Raw genomic sequence first — 26,202 nt, forward strand, 5'->3', positions numbered from 1 at the left:
GGAAAGGATCCAACGTTTACAGGATCATGACGGACAAAGACCAAGGCAGTTTGTATTTCAGGACTTATGCTCTGCCCTTGAGGATCATACAGCAAAAGACTTAAGTTCAACCAGATATAATTTTGGTGTCTCTGTTAAACATGTGAAAATCCCAGATCTGATATTCAAAGAATGTTCTGTATAGAATGAGGGAAAAGCATTAGTCTTATGAACACACCTGAGCTCCAGAATCTTCCTGAGTTTTTGCTTACTTTAGACACTCTGTTCCTTCGGTACTTTTCCCATAACATTCACTCTTTTTAGACATGCACCAGTAACTCTCCTCTATCTGGTGTGGATTAAGCAATCCTATATACACCAGCATTGCTATCACCACTTCCTTGAATGGAAACAAATACCAATAACCTGAAACTACAAAAGCAAATAACCAGAAGTTATGTCATTGGTGGAGACCCAGAGCCTGAGGTCAATGTTTCCTTTTTCCAGGGGGTTCTTCACTCAATGCACTGCAGATATGTCATGTCTGAATTGTATGTTCCATTGGACTGCCACTAGCACAGCTGGTTCTTGCACTCAGTTTCTCTCTTCCAAATGAACAATATCAGGCTTGTCCATTCTGGAGAAGCCCCTGTTCTCTCTTGAACATGAATAATCTCTCTCCTCTGTCTCTTTTTCTTTCCCCCCAACTCTCTCTTACTTTCCTCTCTCTCTCCCTTCCCATTTATCTAAATTTTGTTTTCAATAAAACTATTCTTTAAAAAAATGTGAATTCCAATTTTTTAAATTTATTTTGAATACCCATCCCTTCACCAGTGCCCATTTCCCACCACCACGGATCCCCGTATCCCTCTCACCCCCCTATCCCCCCGATCCCACCCTGCCTCTGTGGCAGGGCATTTCCTTCTGTTCTCTCTCTCCCTTTGAGTGTTGTGATTTGCAAACGAGTTAAGCCTGATTTTCAGGGAGAAACGTTGGATGATTTACTTTCCATTGATCACTTTATATATAAGGAGATGTCGCATGGCTGTTTATGCAGCTGTGTGGTTTTGAATAAATGTCCTGGTTCCCGCATGCCTGAGCTATGCTTGTAGATGCTCATGGTCACCAGGGTTCCATCTGGAGAAGGCGGGATGCAGCACCTACCCCATCTGGGACTTCCTGGTGATCTCGGCTCTGTTTGGGACCTGAAGCATTCTCCGGGAGCTGTGGAACCCCCCAGCGGTTTTCTTCTTTGTTGCTGTGTGCTGTAAAGATGGTGCTGGGGGGCGGGTTGTGGGCGTGCCTTCCAGAATCAGAGGTTACCTGGGAGCCGGGGCAGTCCCAGGGCAGTTTGGAATAAATGGTCTGGTTCCCGCATGCCCGAGCTATGCTTGTAGAGGCTCATGGTCACCGGGGTTCCATCTGGAGAAGGTGGGATGCAGCACCTACCCCATCTGGGACTTGCAGGTGATCTCAGCTCTGTTTGGGACTTGGAGCATTCTCCAGGAGCTGTGGAGCCCCCCAGCGATTTTCATCTTTGTTTAATAAAACTATTCTTATTCACTTACAATAAACTTACGTTCATTCTTGTGGCAGATAAACCCTTGTTGGTTTGTCTCAATAACATGGTGGGGGGTTCTGATAATATGATAGCTACTTACTGTACAAATACAGAAGAAAAGCTAGAATGTCCTCATATTGCACAGATTTCTACTACTTACTACGTATCAGTAAATGATAATTTCTTGAGAATTGAGACATACAGCCTAAGGATATCTTCATGGTATAATCATGGAAAGAGAATGAGACATCAGGTAAGGCCAAATAAATGGAGTGGCTTTTTCTTTCTACCGTAGGAGACAAAGTAGACTCCCAAGTACTTACCCTCTAGACTGTAAAGATATGGGTATAAAACAGAAATATGGGTGTAAAAATTATTGAGCCCCAAATTCTGCGAAGATTAAGGTGCTGACCTAGCAAATGGCAGTGGCTGTGATCCTGGTTCAAATCTCGGCACATAATATGGTCACCAGAGCACTGAATGTTGCAGGGTATGACCCCCAAACAAAGACACACACAAAAAGAAATGTTAAAGTGTTTTATTATGTAAATATGAGAGTTGGAATCTTCAGTATAACATTATAATTCCAGATCCATAAAGTAAAACCATGGGGCTCCCACAGAACATGTTCTCTGTGGCAGAACTCAGTCTACCAGGTCCTGTCTGATTGCCACCATGCAGCTGGGTGAACTTCAGGTCTCCTCAGAGTCATCTCCGAGCAACGTTTTGTCTCCTGAGTTCATTAGGACCTGGGTCTCCCTTATGAAGGATTGACCGGGTTAGTGGATAAACACATCCTCTCTGCCTGCCCCTCAGATTCAGGCTCTTCACAAAGCACTGAGCTCCCCGGGAATGGGAAGACTGGTTGAAACCAGGATTACCTCCTTGCATATTTGGTCTTAGACATGGAGACCTTCCAGCGAGCAGTGACACTGGGAGGAGCATTTTCCTGTACTAGACTCGTTTTGTTAGAACAGGTGTTTACTTAATCAGAGCACTAAGACATCTGTGGTGGGAGAACAAAGAGGTTTTCTTCACCAGTGTCCAAAGTTCAGACAGCAAGGGTGTCTAAGAACATCCGCAACAATCAATGGTCTCAAAGACTTTTTATGGGAGATTGTTGCAAGATCCTCATTACTTTGCTTCCTGCTCAGGCTACTGGGGTTCCCCCAACATTATGGAACCTCATCAGTAAGGCTACAGGAAGTTTTCTAAAATCAGTATTTTCTTAGCTTAAAACAGGGAAGTTCATCCAAAGTACAGACAAGTTGAGACCTTTTAAAGACCTTCCATCAAAAAGCAAAATTATCTCTAAGAGTACATGTTAAGAAATCAATTTTAAAACCCAGCAAATAGGGACTGGAATGATGATCCAGCAAGTAGGGTGTTTGCCTTGCACGTGGCCAACCTGGCTTCAATCCTGCCAACCATCTGATCCCCTGAGCACTGTCAGGAGTAATTCCTGATTGTCAAGTCAGGAGTAACATCTGATGATCATTGGGTGTGACCCAAAAAGCCAAAATAAATAAATAAATAAATAAAAAGTCAAAGACACCTGGGGCTGGAGTGATAGCACAGCGGGTAGGGTGTTTGCCTTGCACGTGGCCGACCCGGGTTTGATTCCCAGCATCCCATGTGGTCCCCTGAGCGCTGCCAGGAGTAATTCCCGAGTGAAGAGCCAGGAGTAACCCCTGAGCATCGCTGGGTGTCACCCAAAAAAGAAAAAAATTTAAAAAAAGTCAAAGACACCAATCATAAATTTTCAACATTTTCATCAAAAACACTTGTGCGATCTCTGTTTTTTGGTGCACATATTGTTGTAACTAAAGACTTCTGACTCGTGTTTGCTTGGTAACCCTAGTTTTATTCACGGTGCTTAATGGCACCATTTAGTGTTTTTAGAAGAGCCACAGCTTTAAATCTCAACACATACAGCTGCTATAGAGTGTATGGTAGTGGCTGGAGGAATTTTTGGACCACAAGGTGGCTTCAATACAAGGTCGCAGAGATGCCTGAAATTTGACTCAGATTTAAGTCCTGAGCTTTCTTCTTGCTGGTGGTGTGTGATCACTCATCCTGTGAAATGAGAATACCTTCTTTCCTGTATGGAGCCAATACATACATACATACATAGTTTCAGCATGACTCTCTCTCTCTGTCTCTGTCTGTTTCTGTCTCTCTCTGTCTCTCTGTCTCTGTCTCTGTCTCTGTCTGTCTCTCTCTCTCTCTCACACACACACACGCTGAGCATGCACATTCGTGCACACACCTATGCAGGTGCGATTGCCTTCACAATGCCTGAAATTCCTCACTGGTTACAGCTCAGCCAACACCCTGAACCAAGCGCTCCAGGTCCCTGGGTGACTTTTCTCATGATACCGGAGACACGGAGAGCCCCGGAATGGAGTGACGCGGGTGTTTGCGGGCTCCAACAGTGGGGGCCATCTCTCCTGAGACTAAAGTGACCTGTTCTCCACTGTGGACCGACCAGGGCCACTGTCCATCAATCCTGAAGGCCTGGCTGGGGTCCATCCTGCATCCTGATCAGGACAACCTGCCACCACCAGACCGCTGCAGTAGGGAGCTTTAAATGAGCTCTATATCTCAGTGGTGAAGAGACAATCACACTAATACAGGAAGAACCTTTATGTTCCCCAGATGAATGCAATCTTTCTATGTCTATCCCTCTCTTTCTGACTCATTTCGCATAGCATGATACTTTCCATGTAGTACCACTTGTATGTAAATTACATGACTTCATCTTTTCTAACAGCTACATAGTACTCCATTGTGTAGATATACCAAAGTTTCTTTAGCCAGTCATCTGTTCTCGGGCACTCAGGTTTTTTCCAGATTCTGGCTATTGTAAAGAATGAACAAACAAGTGTAGATGTCACTTCTACTATACTTCTTTGCCTCTCTGGCATATATTCCCAGGAGTGGTATTGCTGGGTCAAATGGGAGGTCAATTTCTAATTTTTTGAGAATCGTTCATACTGTTTTCCAAAAGAGCTGAACCAGTTGGCATTCCCACCATCAGTGGAGGAGGGTCCCTTTTTCGCCACATCCGTGCCAACACCCGTTGCTTTTGTTCTTTTGGATGTGGGCCAGTCTCTGTGGTGTGAAATCATATCTCATTGTGGTTTTGATCTGCATTTCCCTGATTATTAATGAGAGTGGCCGAGATTAGTACCAGGAATTTTGTTCCATGGCTTGGAGGCCAGCCACATATGCTAGGGTAAAAGGGAGCTCAGATAGAGACGGGAGCACCAAATAAAGGATGTTGGGAGGATCCTCCCAGGATGGGAGAAGCATGCTGAAAGTAGACTATAGACCGAACATGATTGCCACTCAATTCCTCTTTTGCAAACCACAACACCTTATTATGACATCTTATTATCTCATTCCTACTTTCGACAAACTGGCAGGCTACCAAATGTAATCTGCTCACACGGCAGAGTCTGGCAAACTCCCCGTGGCATACCCAATATGCCAAATACCAGTAACAATGATGGGTCTCATTCTCCTAAAGAGCCTTGAATATAGCACTTTCTTAAAAATCTCAGGGCTAGGATGAAGGAGACGTTACTGGGGCCTGCTCGAGGCAATCGATGAATAACAGGATGGTCGTGATTCGTGATTCGTGAACACCCAAAAGGAGAGAGAACAAAAGGGAATGCCCTGCCACAGAGGCAGGGTGGGATGGGGGGAATGGGGGATGGGAGGGATACTGGGACCCATGGTGGTGGAAAATGGGCACTGGTGGAGGGATGGGTATTTGATCATTGTATAATTGAAACCCAAGCACAAAAATGTGTAAGTCTACAACTGTACCTCATGGTGTCTCACTAATAAAAATTAAATAAATAAATAAATAAAAATAAAAAGTATGGAAACAGGCAGGGAAAAAAAATACAGGAAGAACCAAGGAGAAGGAAGGTCCTAGAAATTATTTCTGCCTCCTCAAATAAGAAAACCCCACTTCCTCAAGTGGAGGTGGCCACAAGTTTCAAATATCAATGGTGCAGGCAAGGTCAAATCCTGACTTCCACAGAGCTACTAATGAGGCCCACTTCCCTCATTCAGCTTTCTAGGTGCACACCAGCTCAGTTGTGCCCTCCAGGTGAGGAGATTCTAACCCTATTCTGGAGGTGAAAAAACTTCAGAGAGATGCAGAGGGGAGATGTGCCTGCCATGAAGGAGACTCTGGGGTTGGAGGGAAACTGGAGACATTGGTGGAGGGTAATGGGCACTGCTGAAGGGAACGGTGTTGGAACAGTGTATGCCTGAAACTCAATCACAAATAGTTTTGAGATTTTGTAATTCACAGTGACAAAATAATAATTTATTTTTTTAAGAAAAAAAACTGGCAGTAGGGTCCTGATAATCGAAAAAACTTGCCTCTCTCCCTTCACAGCTGGGGGAGAGGGCCTGGATGACCCTTGGGCATCAGTCCCACTTGAAACAGGCTCCATGATGGGGGCAAGTTGACTTCTTGAGGCCCCCACGCACTCTATCCCTGTCTGCTAAGGAGAAAAGTCCAAAAGCAGGTATGGGGTCACCCTAGGGGTGTGGGTGCACATCTTATCTGCGCAAGGCCCTGAGTCAACCCCCAGTACCACATTCCCACCACACACCAGCACTGCTGAGTGTAGCCCTGGTGGCCGAACACAACTAGGAGTGACCCCTGACCCCCAGCACCTCAGGGCCTGAGCATTGTACCAGCTGAGCCGAGAACTGCAAGAGTGACCCCGGGGTCCTCTGAGCCCCACTTGGGAGTTTCCCACAATTCTTTTTCAATATAACAACATAAGGACAATAATAGGGAAGATTAGTTTTCAAAAGATTATTACTAAATAATTGCTACATTAGAAAATCATAAAAATCATGACTCAAGGTCCCGAGAGATAGTAGATTGGGTAGGGTGTGTGCCTGGCTCACCACTTACCCAGGTTTGATCCTGACACCCCATCTGGTTCCCCAGGCCTGTCAAGCGAGATCCTTGAGCACTGAGCCAGGAGTAAACAATAATCCAGAACTGTGCCAAGTGTTGTGCTATGGAAGGTAAAGGTGGGGGGGATTATGCCCTGGTGTGGGCACGTGATTAGCTAAGAGTCTGGGTGGTGGTTCCTTCCTGAACCCGTGGTTCAGCTGACAGGAATATTAATTTAGGACCTGGGAGAGCTGTTCTAAGAGGATGTGAGTGTCGGGGTGCTTTCAGGGGGTGTTTTGTGGAACTGGTTTGAACTTGTTCTGCTCAGTGCTTTCAGTTTCCATTCAGTCCCCTGAGGACGTAGGCACCAGTTGTGGGATCATTAATAGCAGGCCTGACTGTCTGTGCAGGACCCCTCACCTAGATCTGGTTCCCAAGAGCCTGAGGAGGAAAATCCCTGGGTAAGTAGGGGGGAGAGGACCCCACCTAACCTTCTCACTGATGCTGTCAGGGTCCCCAAGAGTCTTTTGTGGACCCTGAGAGGTGGCCACCCCATGAAGAGTACTTACTGCTTTCTGTCGACCCACATCTGTTCCTGCAACCCCCCAGGAACAGCTGGGGAAATCTAGGACTGTGAACCTCACTCCTTGCAGGAAGAGAAGTCAGTGCTAGTTCTACCCAGGCCTTTTAGGTGCTTGCCTTTCTCTCAGAAAAGAACTTCAGAAGAAGACAAGCAGGGAGGTGGAACAGATGTTATCTGGCAATTTCGAGGAAGCCTGTGAGGAGCTGAGGGTTGGGAAGAGAGTGTTTTGTGCTCAGGAGAGAACAAGGGAGTTCCAGTTCAATCCCAGCATTGGATCTGAATGCTACCTGAAAGTACGCATCCCAAGAGGGGAGATGAGGGTACTGCAAGCGTTTGGGCACCGCACATCCTCGGCAGTAAAGATGGGTTCGGGCAACATATGCATGTACTTCCTTTGGTCAAGTTGGCTCTGGTCAAGGTTTTTTCAGCCTGCCCCAATGGGGCTTTCTGCCTATATAAGAGTCTTTTGCTAGGATGGTTGCTAAGGGGACAGAGTTGGGAGTGGTTGCTGGTCTTCTTGATATTCTTGGCCTGACTGGAGCTTCTCTCTGAAATGCGGTGCAGCCTTTCTGGGTCTGTTCTGGCACCCGGTCAAGGTCTGATCAGGCTTTAGTTCCTGGGTGCACAAGGTGGGTCCTGACAGCCTTAGGGCTAGTTGGTTTTATTTCTCCCCAGGATGTCGCTGCCATGTCGTTCCTTGCCTTTATACCTGCCTGCCTCCTCACCCTCATTGGTTATCTCATTATAAGAACAGGGGGTGGTGACTACTTAGGGATGAGGACACTGAGCTCAGGGAGTGAGGGAAACGGCTCAGGCCACCCAAGAAGCAGGAGCAGAGCCTGGATTTGAACCCAGGTCTGTTGACCGCTGCCCCTCCCCTTGCCCTATGAGGATAAGGTAGGAGAAGAAGGCCCTCCATATCCTCAGCCCTTTCCTCTCTGGACTTTTTGGGGTGATGAGGCTCATACCTCTTGCCCTGAATCCAGATGCTGCCTGGGAGAGGAGAGGAAACTATATTGCTGACATCCCCACACACATTCTGGCTGGCAAGCCTGAAAGACAACCCAATTGGGTATGCATGAGTGTGTGTGTGTGTGGCTCTCAAACTGTGTCTGAAGATGTCTAGTTGCATTGTCTTGGTTTATGGGCATTCTGTGTAAGATTTAATTTTTAAGAGTTTCCATAAATTTCACTTTTCTTTTATGTTTCTGGGGGTGTAGTCAAAAGATTCCTCCACTCAAAATTACCTTAAATATGGCTCCATTCTTTGTGGAGTTTTTCCAGGTTCTCATGGAGATCCTTCTGTGACTTCTTGAACACTGTGTCAGTTGACTGATTGTATCATTTGAACCATTTTGTTCAGCTACTCTTTTTATTTTCTTGTTCTCCTTTTGTTCTTCCATCATCACTTGTTTTTCCATCCTTGTTTTCCTCTACATAATGTAGAAGGCATGTGAATAGGAACCCACTAAAGTCAGAAAGGAAGAGCCTGATTGGGGTCCTTCAAAGGTGCACTGAGAAATTGACCTCCTATGGCCTCAGGTTTGTGGAATATTACTGAACAAGAGGGGTAAGGCTGGGAATATCTAGCTCTGGGTCAACAGTCATCATGTCATCAAAAGCTTTTCACAGGACAATTCCACGCCAGTTGTCAGACAGTGCCCCCTGCCTAGACCAGCATGGAGCTCACGCAGAGACTCAGTTATTACCCGAGTGAGGAGCACCATGGACATCTCAGCAAGAGTGGATGAGGGAGAGCCTTCTCTATGTCGTGGAGTTCATTGTGAGATTTGGCAGAGGGTTTGAGGAGCATTTGTAATCCTGGAGTTAAGCCCGGAACCATTTCCAATCTACTTACTCACATTGAATTCCACACTTTGTTCTTTCCCCAATAGTGAAGCCATGCCTCTCTACTAGATACAGAGTGCTGAGTGTGAGATCCTGTATAATAATGAGTTCAGGTATTAAGTTTCCTATTCTCTGACTGGGACCCCTGAGACCCCACACAATGAGGGGTCTTGAGATATCCTCCTGAGGAATCAAGAATTGAAAGAGTTTTGAACAGCATGTGAATAATAGAGGGGGAAAGGAATCACGCAGTTGGCATTTGTCAGGATATCTCGACCTGGTATCCCCAGGAGCCATGGCTGAGGTGCTCACTCAGAGCTTCCCCACTCCTACTGTTAAATGACTCATAATGAAGCCAGGACAGCTATTGAATGCTTCTAGAGAACAGAAGAAGAAATAGAGTTTCTATATTGAGTGAGGTGAGGCAGGGTGAGGAGGAGTTTGATCTGCAACCCTGAGATGGTCTTATTACCCCTCCATGCCTTTTGCCTCCAGCATTCCCCACAAGATCATTCTAATCAGAGTTATGGTGCACCCAGCAGGTCAACCTACACTGCTGGGCGAGTGCATCAGCAGTCTGATTGATGGTGCCATCAGATTTCCTGATACCCCCAAAATTGCTACTGTGCCTTTGGCCAGATCCCAACAACTTGGAGCCAGATTTACCAAGAAATTAAATTGCCAGAAATTAGGTATGTGGGAGACACTCCCTCTAAAGGATGAGAGATTCTTCATTCCTAAACACACAGGAGGCAGAGATGGCATTATGAATTCCGGGACTCGAAGTCCAAGGTTAATGTTGCTTTCTGGTAAGGCATCTAATTGTGGTGGGGAGAGCCCACCTTTCTACGCTGCTCTCCTGGGCATTTCCTCTGTGCATGGAGCAGGCTAGGAGGAAGCTGAATGGGGTGTAGACTTACTTCTTCTATGGACATTTGATCTAATAACTTAAGAGTTGGTATTCATGCCTCATTTTACTCTCCTCTCTCATTAAATGTCTCATCTCCATTTTATCTTAATGCAATTATACTAGGAAGCAGGTTTTATAATCATGGGGTGTTGGGGGGGGGGAATCCATCTATGGAACCAGATGACTATCAGGAGTACCCAGGGGACTCTGCTCAGGAAGATGAAACCACCTTCAACTCAATCCTGGGGAAGTGGCACCCCATGACTCTCATCTAATTCTTTATTCCTTCATCTAGTAATGGCAACTTTGTTGAGAACTTCATCAGTTGTATCCAGAACACAATGAGTAAAGAAGGTATCTATTCCCTGCTGACAAATGTTGACATCTGGGAGGATTTTGTGACTAAATCCCATTTCTCAAGGGACCTTCCCAAAGTTTCTTAATCTGTCCAGTTTTGTGAGTAAACTGTATGATGTAAACTGTATGATCTGTCCAGTTTTGTGAGTAAACTGTATGATGTAAAGTGCTTAGCATAATGACCAACATACAGCTGGTGCTCATTTAATCTTAATTTTGAAAAATTTGCTGAGAAGAGATGAGAACCTTTAGCTTGGAGATGAAAGCCAAGTAGAACTTCCTTTTGCAAAGTCAGAAAAATACTGACATTTTGTGTTCTTGGGGATTCTAGCTTGGTATTTTGTTCTCCCTACCTCAAGAATCCAAAAATTCAGTAGGTCCCTTTTGTCCATAAGATAGAAAGTGAAATCTAGTTGGAAAGATTTGGGTTACATACCAGCTCTATCCGTGCCAACCTCAGAGGTATTGGAATTTGTCTTTTTTTTTCCTTTTTGGATCACACCCAGCGTTGCTCAGGTGATACTTCTGGATCCGCGGTTAGGAATTACTCCTGGTGGTGCTTGGGGGACCATATGGAATTCTGGGAATTGAACCTGGATCATCCATGTGCAAGGAAAACACCCTAGCCCTGTACTATTGTTCCGTCCCCTTGGACTTTGTCTTAGAGAGTTAGAATTGTGGGTTGTTTTGTAAGAATAACAGTTCAATCTTGTTAATCAAAATTAATTTCTTAGAATAAACTGAAGGGTCAAAGGTTGGAACCATTGCAAAAAGTTTCCCAAAGGCGGGTTCAGACCAGGATCAGTGGCAGGTTTCAGGATGGAATTGAATTATGTGCTAGTTGGAAGAATTGACTATTCTTCCAACTTGGAAGACTTGGAAGCCATGGTCAGAACTAGGATCAGTGTCCAGGACAGAATGTAAGGGAGCCGTTGGTTTGGATGTCTCCTCTGAGTGTGATAGAGGACATGGCCCCTCTGACAGGGTCCACTTGCTAATTGCTTCCTTTAAACTGCCTGGGGTGGGTGATTCTCAGCTACCATTTGATAGACGCTTCAATTCTACATAGAGTAGAACAGCAGGGTGATGTGGCATAGTCAAATTTGTGATGTCAGCCAATTTTGTGTCATTGATTAATGATGAAGAGAGTCTCATCTGTCCTGTAAAAAGGACAATTCCTCCTCAACGCACTGTCCCAAAGCAAATCTATTCATAACTAGAAGTTGCTATCTGTGCTTCCTAATATCTGCAGAATCTTTCATCGTTTCCATGAATTGGCACATGGATTAAGAGGATACACAGCGGGATGTCACCAGTTAATTTGTGGGGAAGGCTTGAGTCAGTTTAGAGGACAGGAGTTGGGTCAGAGGTCAAGGTGTGGATGAGAGAGTGCCAGGTAACACTATTAATAGCATTCTTATTTGTCCCATCATTTGGTCCGAGATTGGACCCAGTGGCCACATAGTAAGGTTAACGGCATCAGGCTCTGAAGAAAGAAGATACAAGAACATATGATCAATATAGTTTCTACCTCTGTAGTTTGAGATTTTTAAACCCTAAAGAGCCAGAATAGCAGAATGTCCTTTCAAAAATACTTTCTAACGACTCCCCTTCCCTTGACACTAACCACACTTGGGGATACCTCAAACCACCTTCATGTTTGACTTTTCCCTATCAGGACTCGTAGAACGCCGAGAACTGATTATACTCACAGTTATAGATCCATATAGCAAAGGGTTGCAAGCTTAAAGAGGTAAAGAGAGAAAAGTTTGACTCTGGAATATTTCTAAGGTGATACTTCCCTGTCCATGGAAGGAATTCCTGTCTGATATCAAAGGCGATGGGATGTCAAAAATGGTGGGGGTTCTTGCTAGAAGACTGATGTTTTCTAATACAGGGAAATATAAGGTGGCAAGACAGGATACGGAACACCAAGTCGAGACTTTGTCTAGAGAAGGCTCCTCAGAGCCTGGCAGAGGCTTGCTCAAGAGCATAATCTTGGGCCAGAGAGACAGTGTAGCACACAGGACACTTGCCTTTTGTACAGCTGACCCAGGTTTGATTCATAACTACCCCCAAGCACTGCCAAGAGTGATCCCTTAGCACAGAGCCTATGGTAAGTCCTGAGAACAGGTGTGAGTGCAAAACAGAATGCCAGTACATATCTAAAAGAATCTCTTCATTCCCACCTTTTGTATGTAAATGTTTACTGGGGTCATTGTCTTGGTGCTCACTTGCTAACCTACAACATTTATCCTTCCACTGAGGTCAGAACTGTTACCCCATGATCCTAGCCTCACATCACAAACCTCCATGATACATTTCCCAGTGGGCAAGGTCCCAGACATATGAGGACACTTGTATGAAACAGGACATTATAGGACCTGGACACCATTTCCTGGGTGCCCAAGGCAAAGGGCAGGTCTGACAGTGAGTTACCTCAGTTTTCACTCAGCGTCCTGGAATGAAGCCGCTCATGCTCTTCCATCTCCTGTCAGAGTTCCCGCCCTAGGGGCACCTGTTGTACTGATACTGTTTACTTGCTGTCTTGAGAGACTTTTTTTTTTTATCTAATATTCAGTTCTTCCAGAAGAAGTCATGGGGTTATCAGGGGACCTGGGGATCTCATTTGTGTTTCAAAGGTGGTTGGTCAGTGGGTTTCAAGGGCTTTGCAGGACAATTTATCATGGACCTTGCAGGGGCTTCAAGGTCTCCAGGGCTATATTCACCGTACTTAGGGACGAGGTGATGCCAGGTATCAAACCTGGGTCAGGAACATGCCTGTATGTGCCATACCTACCGTCTGATCTCCCTGTTCCATGAAATACCTCCTTCTTGGGAACACCTTAAGATCATTTTATAAAATTTATTTTTGGGGGCTGGAGTGATAGGAAGGTGGGTAGGGTATTTGCCTTGCACGTAAACGACCCGGGTTTGATCCCCCACCCCAACACCCCATATGATCCCCTGAACATCACATCACCCTGAGTGCAGAGCCAGGAGTAACCCTTGAGCATCATCTGGTATGACCCCCAAAATAAAAAATAGTTATTTGCTGGAGCGATAGCACAGCGGGTAGGGCGTTCGCCTTACAAGCGGCCAACATGGCCGACCCGAGTTCGATTCCTCCGCCCCTCTCGGAGAGCCCGGCAAGCTACCGAGAGTATTCGATATGCCAGACACAGTAACAACAAGGTCTCCAATGGAGACGTTACTGGGCCCGCTCGAGCAAATCGACGATCAACGGGAGGGCCTTTACCTTACCTTTACCTTCTGTATAAATAAGTACAACAAGAATCTACATGTTAGACATTTTATTTAATGTTTTATTTATTGAGAATTTTAGGCTACATTTGGAAGTGCTCTGGGATTGCTCCTGATGGGGTTTGAAGAACCATTAAAGGTGCTGAGGTTTGAACCCAGCCGGGCCATGTACAAGGCAAAGATCTTACCTGCTGTACTATCTCTCTGGTCCCATAATGTCTTTTTTAAAGGTCCTTATATTTGCAAAACTTTTTTTCATTGTTCGTTATCGGAATCGGAATTAACCAGACAAATCGCTCCACCAACTAAGAACGGCCATGCACCACCACCCACGGAATCGAGAAAGAGCTATCAATCTGTCAATCCTGTCCGTGTCCGGGCCGGGTGAGGTTTCCCGTGTTGAGTCAAATAGCACAGCGGTAGGGCGTTTGCCTTACAAGCGGCCAACATGGCCGACCCGAGTTCGATTCCTCCGCCCCTCTCGGAGAGCCCGGCAAGCTACCGAGAGTATTTGATATGCCAGACACAGTAACAACAAAGTCTCCAATGGAGATGTTACTGAGCCCGCTCGAGCAAATCGACGATCAACGGGAGGGCCTTTACCTTTACCTTTACCTTTTTCATTGTATCGATAGTAAATGCTCTGTGTTTACCACAGGATGGACCTTACTGAGTCCATTTTATAGCTAATCAGACTAGATGCCAATCTCCTATCTTCATTTTTTACAGGGAGGAGGCAGAGGAAGTACACAAAAGTTTGATGGCTCAGGAAACAGTTGAAGAAATGGAGGACGTAGAGCCACAGGAGCAGGAGTACAAGGAGATCCTCTTGGAAGAGTTTCTTCAGATGAAAAGAAAACTTGAGGAACAAATAACACAGCTCCGAGCACTGGCAGACAAAACCGACAAGATACACAAGGGCTGCACCATCTCAAACGTGGTGGCCAAGTCCACCAGCATTGTGTCTGGCATCCTGACCATTATTGGCATGGGTCTGGCCCCCGTGACAGCTGGGGTCAGTCTGGGTCTGACAGCAGCTGGGTTGAGTCTGGGGGCTGCATCTACTCTAACTGGTGTATTCACCCACACCGTGGAAAAGAAAAGAACGGCAGCCATCGAAATGATGCCAATAAGTTGACATCAACTGAGGTCAACCCAGAGGAAGTATTAAAGAAAACTGTATCTAACTGCGCCCCCAAAATTGTTTCCGTGGGAAAAATTGTTATCAAAGATGCGATGGACTTTGTGAAGAACGCTCCTGCCATAGAGTTGATCAAGGCTAACCCTCGTCTTGCGGCCTCAGCAACACGCCTCATGAATAGTGGAAGAATCTCAGCCCAAAGTGCCATTACTGTTGGAGACACTGCACTGGCAATGAGCAAACAGGTCCCGGTGGCAGGGATAGTCATTGTAGGTGTTTTCCTCCTGGTAGACGTATACAGCCTTGTGAAGCAATCCATTGACTTGCAGAAGGGAGCTCAGACAGCGTCAGCTAGCAGGCTGAGGAAGCAAGCTTCGCAACTGGAGTCGGAGCTGGAAATCTCAAAGAGATGCATGCAGTTCTCCTTGAGGACCCTGGAGAGGTCTTGCATGTAGAGGCCTGAACATACCGAGGTGTGGGGACACCCTCTTCAGGGGAGGTTCTTGTGAGATAAATTTAATTGAACTGGATGTTAAAGAGTTTAGCTTTCCTGTTAATGAGGCACAGCTAGGAGGTTTCAAGGGGAAGGCTGTTGGGTGAAAGACAGGCAGGACCATAGAGCCTCGAATCAGTAGGTATGAGGTTCTGAGAGCCAAGAGAATCGGCATGAAGCTGTTTATTTTGGACCAAAGATATTGGGGCCTGAAGGAGAAAGATGATGGAACACACAGGGAGAAGGTCAGCAATACGAGTTGAATTATGAGAGAACTGAAGAGTGAGAAGGATTTGCTCGTGAAGGAGCTTTCATGATTTCACTGTTAACACTCCCCCTAGATTCTCCCTCCCAGCAATAACAAATTTATTTTCTGGTGGTGGTTTCTTTCTCTGCCATTTCGATTATCACTCACTTTTGTCTTCCAGGAGGCTTGCCTTTTTGAGTCTGTCTTCTTCATGAACATGGTGGAAGTCCTGGAGGTAGTGATAGTGGAAATGGGAAGGAGATGTGGGTGATGAGTTGAGCACATGGAGCATTTGGCACGTTGCTGATGCTCTTTGGGTTCAGCATTCCCTGAAGAATCAGTGAAGGTTCAATGAAAGGTCAAATGCAGTGTTGCAAAATAGTTGCCTTTTTAAAAATTGGGATAGGATAAGAGAAGGAACACATGGAGGGTGCGGGAACCACAGATCCCGGAGGGAAAAAAAAAAGAAAAAACAGGTTCCAAAAAGAGCCGAGATCACCGGCAAGTTCCAGATGGAGTAGGTGCCGCATCCCGCCTCCCCCAGATGGAACCCCGGTGACCAGAAGCCTCTACAAACACAGCTCGAGTATGCGGGAACGAGGAGGACTTTTTCTCAAATCTGCCGGACTACACCTCCCAGGTAACCTCTGATTCCGGAAGTCACGCCCACAGCCCGCCCCCCAGCGCCATCTTTGAAGCGTGCAGCATAAGAGAAGGAACACATGGAGGGTGCGGGAACCACAGATCCCGGAGGGGGGAAAAAAAAAGAAAAAACAGGTTCCAAAAAGAGCCGAGATCACCGGCAAGTTCCAGATGGAGTAGGTGCCGCATCCCACCTCCCCCAGATGGAACCCCGGTGACCAGAAGTCTCTACAAACACAGCTCGAGTATGCGGGAACGCGCGACATCTCTCTATATACAAAGTGATCAATGAGAAGTAAACCACCCAATCTTTCTCCCTGAAAATCAGAGTTAAGTTTGGAGCACGGCCACAGCCCCAGAAACACAAGGACTTAATGCAGAACCCAGCAGCTTAGAGCAGAAAAGTGAACGGACGATGCGTTAACCCAGGCCATCATTTCTGCCCAGAGGGGAAAGGGTGTTGCCCCATTCGCCCTCTCTTCTCTGGAAAGAAGGATGGCGGCCGCATGGGAGCCTTGTGGACAGCAGGTATGAGCCGGGGGTGTGGGGGGCGAGTAAAACCTCAAGAGAAGGGGGGCGTTCCGGTCCGTCCTTCACGCCCTACCGAGGTCACCAGTTGCCCCCCACGAGCGGCTCTCCTGCACGGCCACAGCCCCAGAAGCACAAGGGCTTAATGCAGAACCCAGCAGCTTGGAGCAGAAAAGTGAAAGGACTATGCGTTAATCCAGGCAATCATTTCTGCCCAGAGGGGAAAGGGTGTTGCTCCCTTCCGCCCTCCTCCCTCTGGAAAGAAAGATGGCGGCCACATGGGAGCCTTGTGGACAGCAGGTATGAGCCGGGGTTGTGGGGGCGACTAAAACCTCATGGGAAGGGGGGCGTTCCGGTCCGTCCTTCACGCCCTACCGAGGTCACCAGTTGCCCCCCACGAGCGGCTCTCCAGCACAGCCACAGCCCCAGAAGCACAAGGGCTTAATGCAGAACCCAGCAGCTTGGAGCAGAAAAGTGAAAGGACTATGCGTTAATCCAGGCAATCATGTCTGCCCAGAGGGGAAAGGGTGTTGCTCCCTTCCGCCCTCCTCCCTCTGGAAAGAAAGATGGCGGCCACATGGGAGCCTTGTGGACAGCAGGTATGAGCCAGGAGTGTGGGGGCGACTAAAACCTCAAGAGAAGGGGGGCGTTCTGGTCCGTCCTTCACGCCCTACCGAGGTCACCAGTTGCCCCCCACGAGCGGCTCTCCAGCACAGCCACAGCCCCAGAAGCACAAGGACTTAATGCAGAACCCAGCAGCTTGGAGCAGAAAAGTGAACGGACTATGCATTGATCCAGGCCATCAAGTCTGCCGGAGGGGAAAGGGTGTTGCCCCATTCGCCCTCTCCTCTCTGGAAAGAAAGATGGCGGCCACATGGGAGCCTTGTGGACAGCAGGTATGAGCCAGGAGTGTGGGGGCGACTAAAACCTCATGGGAAGGGGGGCGTTTCGGTCCGCCCTTCACGCCCTACCGAGGCCACCAGTTGCCCCCACGAGCGGCTCTCCAGCACGGCCACAGCCCCAGAAGCACAATGACCTAATGCAGAACCCAGCAGCTTGGAGCAGAAAAGTGAAAGGACTATGCGTTAATCCAGGCAATCATTTCTGCCCAGAGGGGAAAGGGTTTTGCTCCCTTCCGCCCTCCTCCCTCTGTAAAGAAAGATGGCGGCCACATGGGAGCCTTGTGGACAGCAGGTATGAGCCGGGGGTGTGGGGGCGACTAAAACCTCATGGGAAGGGGGGCGTTTCGGTCCGCCCTTCACGCCCTACCGAGGTCACCAGTTGCCCCCCTATGAGCGGCTCTCCAGCACGGCCACAGCCCCAGAAGCACAAGGGCTTAATGCAGAACCCAGCAGCTTGGAGCAGAAAAGTGAAAGGACTATGCGTTAATCCAGGCCATCATGTCTGCCCAGAGGGGAAAGGGTGTTGGTCCCTTCCGCCCTCCTCCCTCTGGAAAGAAAGATGGCGGCCACATGGGAGCCTTGTGGACAGCAGATATGAGCCGGGGGTGTGGGGGCGACTAAAACCTCATGGGTCGGGGGGCGTTCCGGTCCGTCCTTCACGCCCTACCGAGGTCACCAGTCACCCCCCACGAGCGGCTCTCCAGCACGGCCATGGCCCCAGAAGCACAAGGACTTAATGCAGAACCCAGCAGCTTGGAGCAGAAAAGTGAACGGACTATGCATTGATCCAGGCCATCAAGTCTGCCGGAGGGGAAAGGGTGTTGCCCCATTCGCCCTCTCCTCTCTGGAAAGAAAGATGGCGGCCACATGGGAGCCTTGTGGACAGCAGGTATGAGCCGGGAGTGTGGGGGCGACTAAAACCTCATGGGAAGGGGGGCGTTTCGCTCCGCCCTTCACGCCCCACCTAGGCCACCGGTTGCCCCCCACGAGCGGCTCTCCAGCACGGCCACGACTCCAGAACACAGAAACCAATTTCTTAACTATCTGACTTTCAGTAGAAATACTTCCAGGGTCAATAGGTAAAATAGCAGTAATCCAAAACCAACATTTAATTCTCGAACCCAGCTGTAGAAAGCAAATCACTCCACAATGCTTTTTCAGCATGTCTGATTTGGGGGGGGGATAAACTCTAAATAATAGTGGTGAATCTTTTATTGGAACAATGAATCTAATCAAAGCAGATAGAGTGTTAACTAGAATTCATCTGCCTCACAGGGACGGGGAGGGGTGGGGGGTGGGGTTTTATTGGGGTTCTTCATGGTAAAAAAATAAGTATTGGTAAAGGGAAATGTGTTTGATATTTGCATGACTGAGACATAAACCTGAAAGCTTTGTAACCTTTCCCACAGTGATTCAATAAATAAATAAAATTTAAAAAATAAATAAATAAAAATATAAAAATTGGGATAGGTTCGTGGGAGAGGGGAGGAGAATGTTAGGAGGGACACTGGTGGGTAAGGTGGACACTGGTGGTAGAGAAGAATTGGAAGGTAGTTGGCCTGAAGTTGTAATCATAACAATTGTTTGAATAATGGTGCCTAAATAAAAAAAAAGTCTTAAACATACAAAGTGAAGAATTGAATCTAGATTTTGACTAAAGTCAGGAGCCTTCTGGGTCAAGATCAACCTACTTGGATTCCAGAGACACGAACTCTCTTGCCTCCATCTTCTTATCCCTCTGGGAGAGCTGGACAGAACAATAGATGGATTCTGCTTGGTCCTCATGACCTGTGGCCTTTGGAATGGTGGCACTCTGAGCTCTCATGGTGTTAATTGGCAGATTCAGCTAAGCCCTACATTGACACATGCCCGTGAAACTCTGCAAATCAAGGGTGCTGGTTTAAGAGGTATCAGAGAACATCAGAGATTTCTCTCTGAAGTCTGACAGAAATCCAGACAGCAGCACCCTCTCCCAAACCTCTGTGTTGTATTTATATTTCTGTAATTGTATCCCAGAAGATTCTCCTGGTTTTCCCCTGGAATAGAGACCCTGCCCTCTGCTCACCTTGAACATCCCTAAATGCATACTGTAGGTTCTGGATTTGATCACCCTTGTGTGTTGGGTTTACTAGGACCTTAGGAAGAACTTTTGTGGAAGGACCTCAGAATCATTCTCTCCAAAGAGGCCGAGAAAAGGTCATCTGTCCTTCATTCCATTCCTTGTTGTCTTCCTCATAATCATAAACATTTATAGAAGCACAGTACATATATGCCACAGGTTTCTACGCATGGCAAGTAGCAGGAGACTTGAAAATACAAGATCATTTTAGAGAGTCTCTTAAACCACTAAGCAAGCCATCTAGTGACAAGTTCTTTTACAACCACCCTGCTGCTTCTCAGTCTGTCTGTCAGTTGACGCCTCCCTGTGGCCATCAATGGTGTCTTTTATTTCTTCCTGGAGAGGCCAAGAACATCCTGACCAACACTTGCCATTTTACTCTAGCAATATGCTTTCTCTTCTGATAAATGCTTCATCTCATAGAGATAATTGATGCTCTTTCAGAGATTGAACTTGACATTCAGTGTAAGGCCTGCACAAAAAATAATTGAAAATCATATTATTCAATGACCCATCAACCCTGTTTCCTCTGACCCTTTACTCTGAATTCCATGGTGATTTATGTGTAGTTGTGCATTTCTCTCTTATTCTTATTTCCTTTTTTGTTTCTGTTTTTTTTTCTTTTTGGATCAGGCATGGCAAATCTCAGGGCTTACTGCTGGTGCTACACATAGGAATTACTCCTGGCGGTCCTCAGGGGACCATATGGGATGCTGGGGATCGAATCTGGGTCACCACATCCAAGACAAATGCCCTACTGGCTGTACTATCACACCGGCCTCACCTCTCTTATTCTTGTGTCAGTTGCTTGGTTATGAAGATCAGAAATAGTGTGAGTTCAAAAGAGGACCCCTGTTAAATGAGACTGGGGATCTCAACATCTCCAACATAACAATAAAATTCCAGGATAACATAATATCTTGGCTTGAGTGTATCCTTGGTTCAGTCAGTTGGGATGACAAAGGGAGGTGATAGTAAAAGTGACCCCACAAGCACTTTCTTCACAGAGAAGTATTCACACAAGTGAAAGGTCAAGTGAGGGTTGAGGCCCATCACGCAAGGTGCTGATGTGGTCCCAGTATCTCCCCTCATTCAAAATCTTCATCTGCAAATAAGATCTCTTATGCCCTCAGCACAGAACTGAACTCTGCAGAGAAAATTCTGAAGGGCTTCTCCGAGGAGATGACGACACACTGGGCATTGCAAGATGAGTACAGTTCTTCCAGTTAGAGGAATCAGATCGACTGTCATGAAACACCTTCTTTTATGGCTTCCAAAGCTAGGGGTGAGAATGGGGCAGGTCTGCACTGGAGTAACTAAGAACCCCTCCCCCATGGCCCCATCCATGTCATCACAACTTCACTCTAAGAACAGGATGGTGGTGAATATTTGTGGTTGAGGAAACCGAGCCCAGTGGGATTAGGTAAAGGGTCTGAGGCCACACAGGAGACAGCGGCAGAGTTCAAATTTGAACCCAGGTCTGTGTGACTGTTGTCGCTGCCTCCTCTGTGCCCTGATCAGAGGGGGAGGGTCTTCTCAGATTGGCTCACCAGGACACCTCAACACCCCATGTTGAACTCATGTCTCTGAGACACAGGTTGGGGTCTTAGAAAAGAAGCAGGTGTTGGCGGCGGGGGCGGGGGAACTCCTACTTTGGAAGAATAAGGTGTATATCTCATTACTTTTATTTGCTTTTCCTAATGATAACATCACAGAGCATAGTAATATCACAGAAGCCTAGCTTATCTGCAAAGTACTTTGTGGCCCAGAGATCTTTATTCTATTTCTAGAAATAGCTTCAGCAAAGTGCAAATGCAGGACAATTGTTACACAGCTATGACACTCCAATTTTGGAGCAACAATTACCCAAAAATGGAGACTGATAATTCCATCCTGACTGCATTATTGTGAAAACACTGGCAAAGCAGTAAAACTTTAGAGTGTGTGATGGTTCCTCCCGCTTAAGAAAGTAGACAAAGGGTCTGAAGAGAAAGTACAGCAGGCAGGGCATTTGGTTTGTTCTCAGCTGGTCCAGGTTCAATTCCCAGCACCCCAATGAGGGGACTCAGGAGTGAAAACAGAGCCAGGAGTTAACCCTGAACACCACAGAGTGTGGCCCAAAAATGAACGAAAACAAAGAGATACACAACGAATGCCTATGTCATTGCAATACTTTGTATAATAGCCAGGGTATGGAAACAACCTCAATGTCCATCAACAGAGCTAACTCCTGGCTCTGTGCTCAAGGATCACTCCTGGCAGTACTTGGGTTGGGTGACCATTTCCAGATATGGGGATCAAACCCAGGTCTCCCATATAGAAAGCAAATGCCTTCAACCCTTTGCTCACTGTCTAGCCCCAGGTGAGTGTGTTCTAGACCCATCATTCAGGCCCTTCCAGTCCCTATGTATAAGGACCAGGAATGAGGAATAGAGACAGAAACACACATCCTAAAGGATTCATGTCAAGAAGTCTGATAAATTTGTGCTTACTTTAGGCAGTAACTTTCTCTCTCTGTCTATGTCTGTCTTTGTTATCTCTCTCTGACACATTTACCTGGATCCCTTACACAACAGTGATCCCATATGCTCTCACTTCCCCAGACAGAATCACCTCCACCTGCTTCATCCTAATAGTGTCTCTTTGGCGGCCCTAATGAGGTCACTGTTTCTCTGTTCTATTTGGATTCTACTTCAATACTTTGTAGATACAACACTAATTTTTTAAAATAAATTTATTTATTGAATATTTGTGAGAGCAGTTACAAATCTTTCGGGTTTAAGTCTTGGTCATACAATGATGAAACACCCGTCCCTTCACCAGTGCACATTCTCCACGACCCAAAACCCCAGTATACTCCAGACTCTCCCTCTATCTGTGTGGTCACATTACTCTCTCTCAACTTTGATTACATTCAATATTTCAACACCAGATCCACCATTATTAGTTGAGATTTTACCCCAACACTCAGATCTGCTGAAACGAAAACATTAGACTATTTGTTTTCTATTGCTGATTATGGATAGTATATGATGTAGTGGCCGTGCAATTTTGGAATTCTGAAATTTTAATAATTAAATCTGGAGGGATTTCTGCCAAAAGCTGCTGGGCTCAGAGATTTGTTTCTTTTTTTATTAATAATTGTATTTAGATTTTATTAGTGAAACACCATGAGGTACAATTGTAGATTTTTTTCTGAGTCTCTGGGATTATGGCCATTAAGCAACTTGATCAGGAGCCAGGGAGGCCATTTGTGGGTAGACTCAGGGTCTTGTTGGGGCGGGAGAGGAAAAGTCCAGCTCCACCCCCATCCTGTGAGGCCCCATGTGTCTCTTCATGGTGGCCCATACCTGACTGTCCATTGTCCTCTGGAAAATGGCAGTCACTGAGCCACCAGGGGTTAAAAGATGGTGGTGACCCTGCATTTGTCTCTCATATCTCTGTTCAGGCGACCGTCGCAGCCCTTCTTGTTTCCTCCCCAGCACCCTTGACCCCTACTGTCTGGCTATCTTGAAGTTCGGGCTGCTTATTCAAAACCTCCTTCCGTCTAAGCAGAGCTCCTTCTAACTCAGGTCACTCACTTGTGTGGGCCAGGCTAGGAAGGAGGTCATTTCCTATGCATGTGCAAAGCCCTGGATTCGATACCCAACACCTCTTGGACCATAAATCCTAGAGCTCTGCTATTCCATTACACCAGAATGGACATGCCAAGCACCTGTGGGTCCTTTGGTGGGGTGCTGTTGCCTGGCTTCTGGCAGTAGTGTCCTGATTCCACCAGGTGGAGCTGTGACACACACACACACACACACACACACACACAGAGTCACACAGACACACACATACACACACACACACACCTCTACAATACCTGAAATTCCTCACTGCTCACAGCATAGTTAATACCCTGACTCAAGAGCTCAAGGCCTCTGGGTGACTTTTCTCACGATAGTGGAGACATGGAGAGCCCCAGAATGGAGTGACTCAGGTTCACGGGCTCCTGTATTGGAGACTAAAGTCTAAGACTAAAGTCTCCTGCTCTCCTCCAGCTGTGGACTGAACAGTAACTGTCTGTCAGTTCTGAAGGCCTGAGATCCATTCTCCATCCTGAAGAGGGCATCCCGCGATCACCAGGCTGCAGCTGTAAGGACCTTAAAATGAGCTCTGCATCTCGATGGTGAAGCAACAGTCACACTAAATAAGGGAAGAACCAAGGAGAAGGAAAGTCCTAGAAATCATTGCTGCCTCCTCAAATAAGAAAGCCCCACTTCCTCAAGCAGAGGTGGCTACAAGTGTCAAATGCCAAAGGGCAAGCTAGGGTCAATGCCTGACTTCCACAGAGCTGGTAATGAGGCCCTCTCCCCTCATTCAGCTTCTAGGTGCACACCAGCTCAGTTGTGCCCTCCAGGCTAGGAGGTGCTAACACTAAACTGGAGGTGGAAAAACATCAGAGAGATGCAGAGGAGAAGTGTGCCTGCCAGAGGGAGAGTCTGATGCTGGAGGGAAACTGGGGACTTTGGTGGAGGGTAATGGGCACTGCTGAAGGGAAAGGTGTTGGAACAGTGTACACCTGAAACTCAATCGTAAACATCTTTGTAAGTTTGTCATTTATGGTGACTCAATTAAAAAAAAGGGATAAAAAAGAGAACAAAACTTGATGGGGTTCTGATGTCCGAAAAACCTTGCCTGTCTTTGTCCACAGCTGGGGGAGTGGGCCTAGGTCATCCCTGGGTGTCATCCCTCCTTAAAGAGGCCCCATGGTGTGGACAGGTTGACTTTTGTGAGAGTCCCACCCACTCTAGTCCCATCTCCTATGGAGAAAAGAAAATAGCAGGTATGGGGTGACACGAGGGGTGAGGACCTATATCTTATATGTGCAAGGCCCTGAGTCAACCCCCAGCAACACATTCCAACCCCGCACCAGCACTGCTGGGTGTAGCCCTGGTGGTAGAGCTGTCTCTGCAGGACCGCTCACTATGATCTGGTTCCCAAGAGCCTGAGGGGGAGGATCCCTAGGTAAGAAGGGGGAAGAGGACCCCAGCCAACCTTCTCACCAATGCTGCCGGGGTCCCCAGGAGACTTATGTGGAGTGCGAAGCTAAGAGGTGGCAGCCCTGGGATGGTAATTCACCTTTTTCTGTTCATTCTGTTCATTTATGTCCCCCAAATCCCTCGGGAATGGCTGTGAAATCTAGTTCTGTGAATCTTACTCCTTTCAGGAAAAGAAGAGTCAGTTGCTAGATTCTTGCCTTTTTCTCAGAAAAGGATTTCAGGAGAATACAAGCAGGGAAGTGTAACAGATTTGATATGGAGGTTTTGAGGAAGCCTGTGAGGGGCTAAGCGTTGGGGAGAGGGTGTTTGTGTTCAGGAGAGAAGGAGGGCTTCTCCAGAGGGGAGAAAGAGCCCCAATTCACATACAAGGATTAGATCTGAAAGTATGAAATTACATATCTCCGGTAGGGTTGGTTTGCTGAACTGGTCTGAATCTGTTCTGCTCAGGGCTTTTACTTTCCATTAAATCCCCTGAGGAAATAGGCACAAGTTGTGGGGTCAGAAATAGTAGGTCTGGCTGTCTGCTCAGGACCCTCATCCTGATCTGGTTCCTAAGAGCCTGAGGCAGAGGATCCCCGGGAAAGTAGTGGAGCGAGGACCCCACCCAAGCATCTAATCAATGCTGCCAGGGGTCCCAGGAGACTTATGTGGAGTGGGTACCTAAGAGGTGGCATCCCTGGACGGGTATTTGCCATTTCCTGTTCATTCTCATATGTCCCACAAATCGGGCAATAATGGCGGAGAAATCTAGGACTATGAATCTGACTCCTTGCAGGAAAACAAGAGTCAATGCCAGATCTACCAGGGTCTTTCCGGTTCTTGCCTTACTCCCCAAAAAGATTTTCAGGAGAATACAGGGAGGTTTTGAGGAAGCCTGTGAGGGGCTGAGGGTGGGGCAGAGGGTGGTTCTGTGCTCAGGAAAGAATGAGGGCTTCTCTAGAGGGGAGAGGGAACCCCAGTTCACATCCCAGATTTCGATCTGAAAGCATGAAATTACATATCACAGGAGGGGGTGGTTTGCTGAACTGGTTTGAACCTGTTCTGCTTGGTGTTTTCATTTTCCATCAGTCCCCAAAGGAGCAGGCACTGTGTGTGGGGTCAGAAATAGCAGACTTAGCTGTCCGTGCAGGATCCCTCACTCGGATATAGTTCCCAAGCATCTGAGGAGGAGAATTCCTGGGTAAGCAGGGAGGAGAGTACCCCAGCCAATCATCTCACCAACACTGCCGGGGTCCCTAGGAGACTTATGTGGAGTGGGAAGCTAAGAGTTGGCAGGCCTGGAATGGTATTTGCCATTTCCTGTTCATTCTCATATGTCCTGCAAATCGGGCAGTAATGGCGGGGAAATCTAGGACTATGAATCTGACTCCTTGCAGGAAAACAAGAGTCAGTTCCAGAACTACCCAGACCTTTCCGGTTCTTGCCTTTCTCCCCAAAAAGATTTTCAGGAGAATACAGGGAGGTTTTGAGGTAGCCTGTGAGCGGCTGAGGGTGGGGCAGAGGGTGCTCAGGAAAGAATGAGGGCTTCTCTAGAGGGGAAAGGAAGCCCCGGTTCACATCCCAGCTTTTGATCTGAAAGTATGAAATTACATATCTCAGAAGTGTGTGGGTTGCTGAACTGGTTTGAACCAGTTTTGCTCAGTGCTT

The sequence above is a fragment of the Sorex fumeus genome, unplaced genomic scaffold (genome assembly GCF_029834395.1).
Source record: "Sorex fumeus unplaced genomic scaffold, SorFum_2.1 ptg000125l, whole genome shotgun sequence".
NCBI classification, from domain to species: domain Eukaryota; kingdom Metazoa; phylum Chordata; class Mammalia; order Eulipotyphla; family Soricidae; genus Sorex; species Sorex fumeus.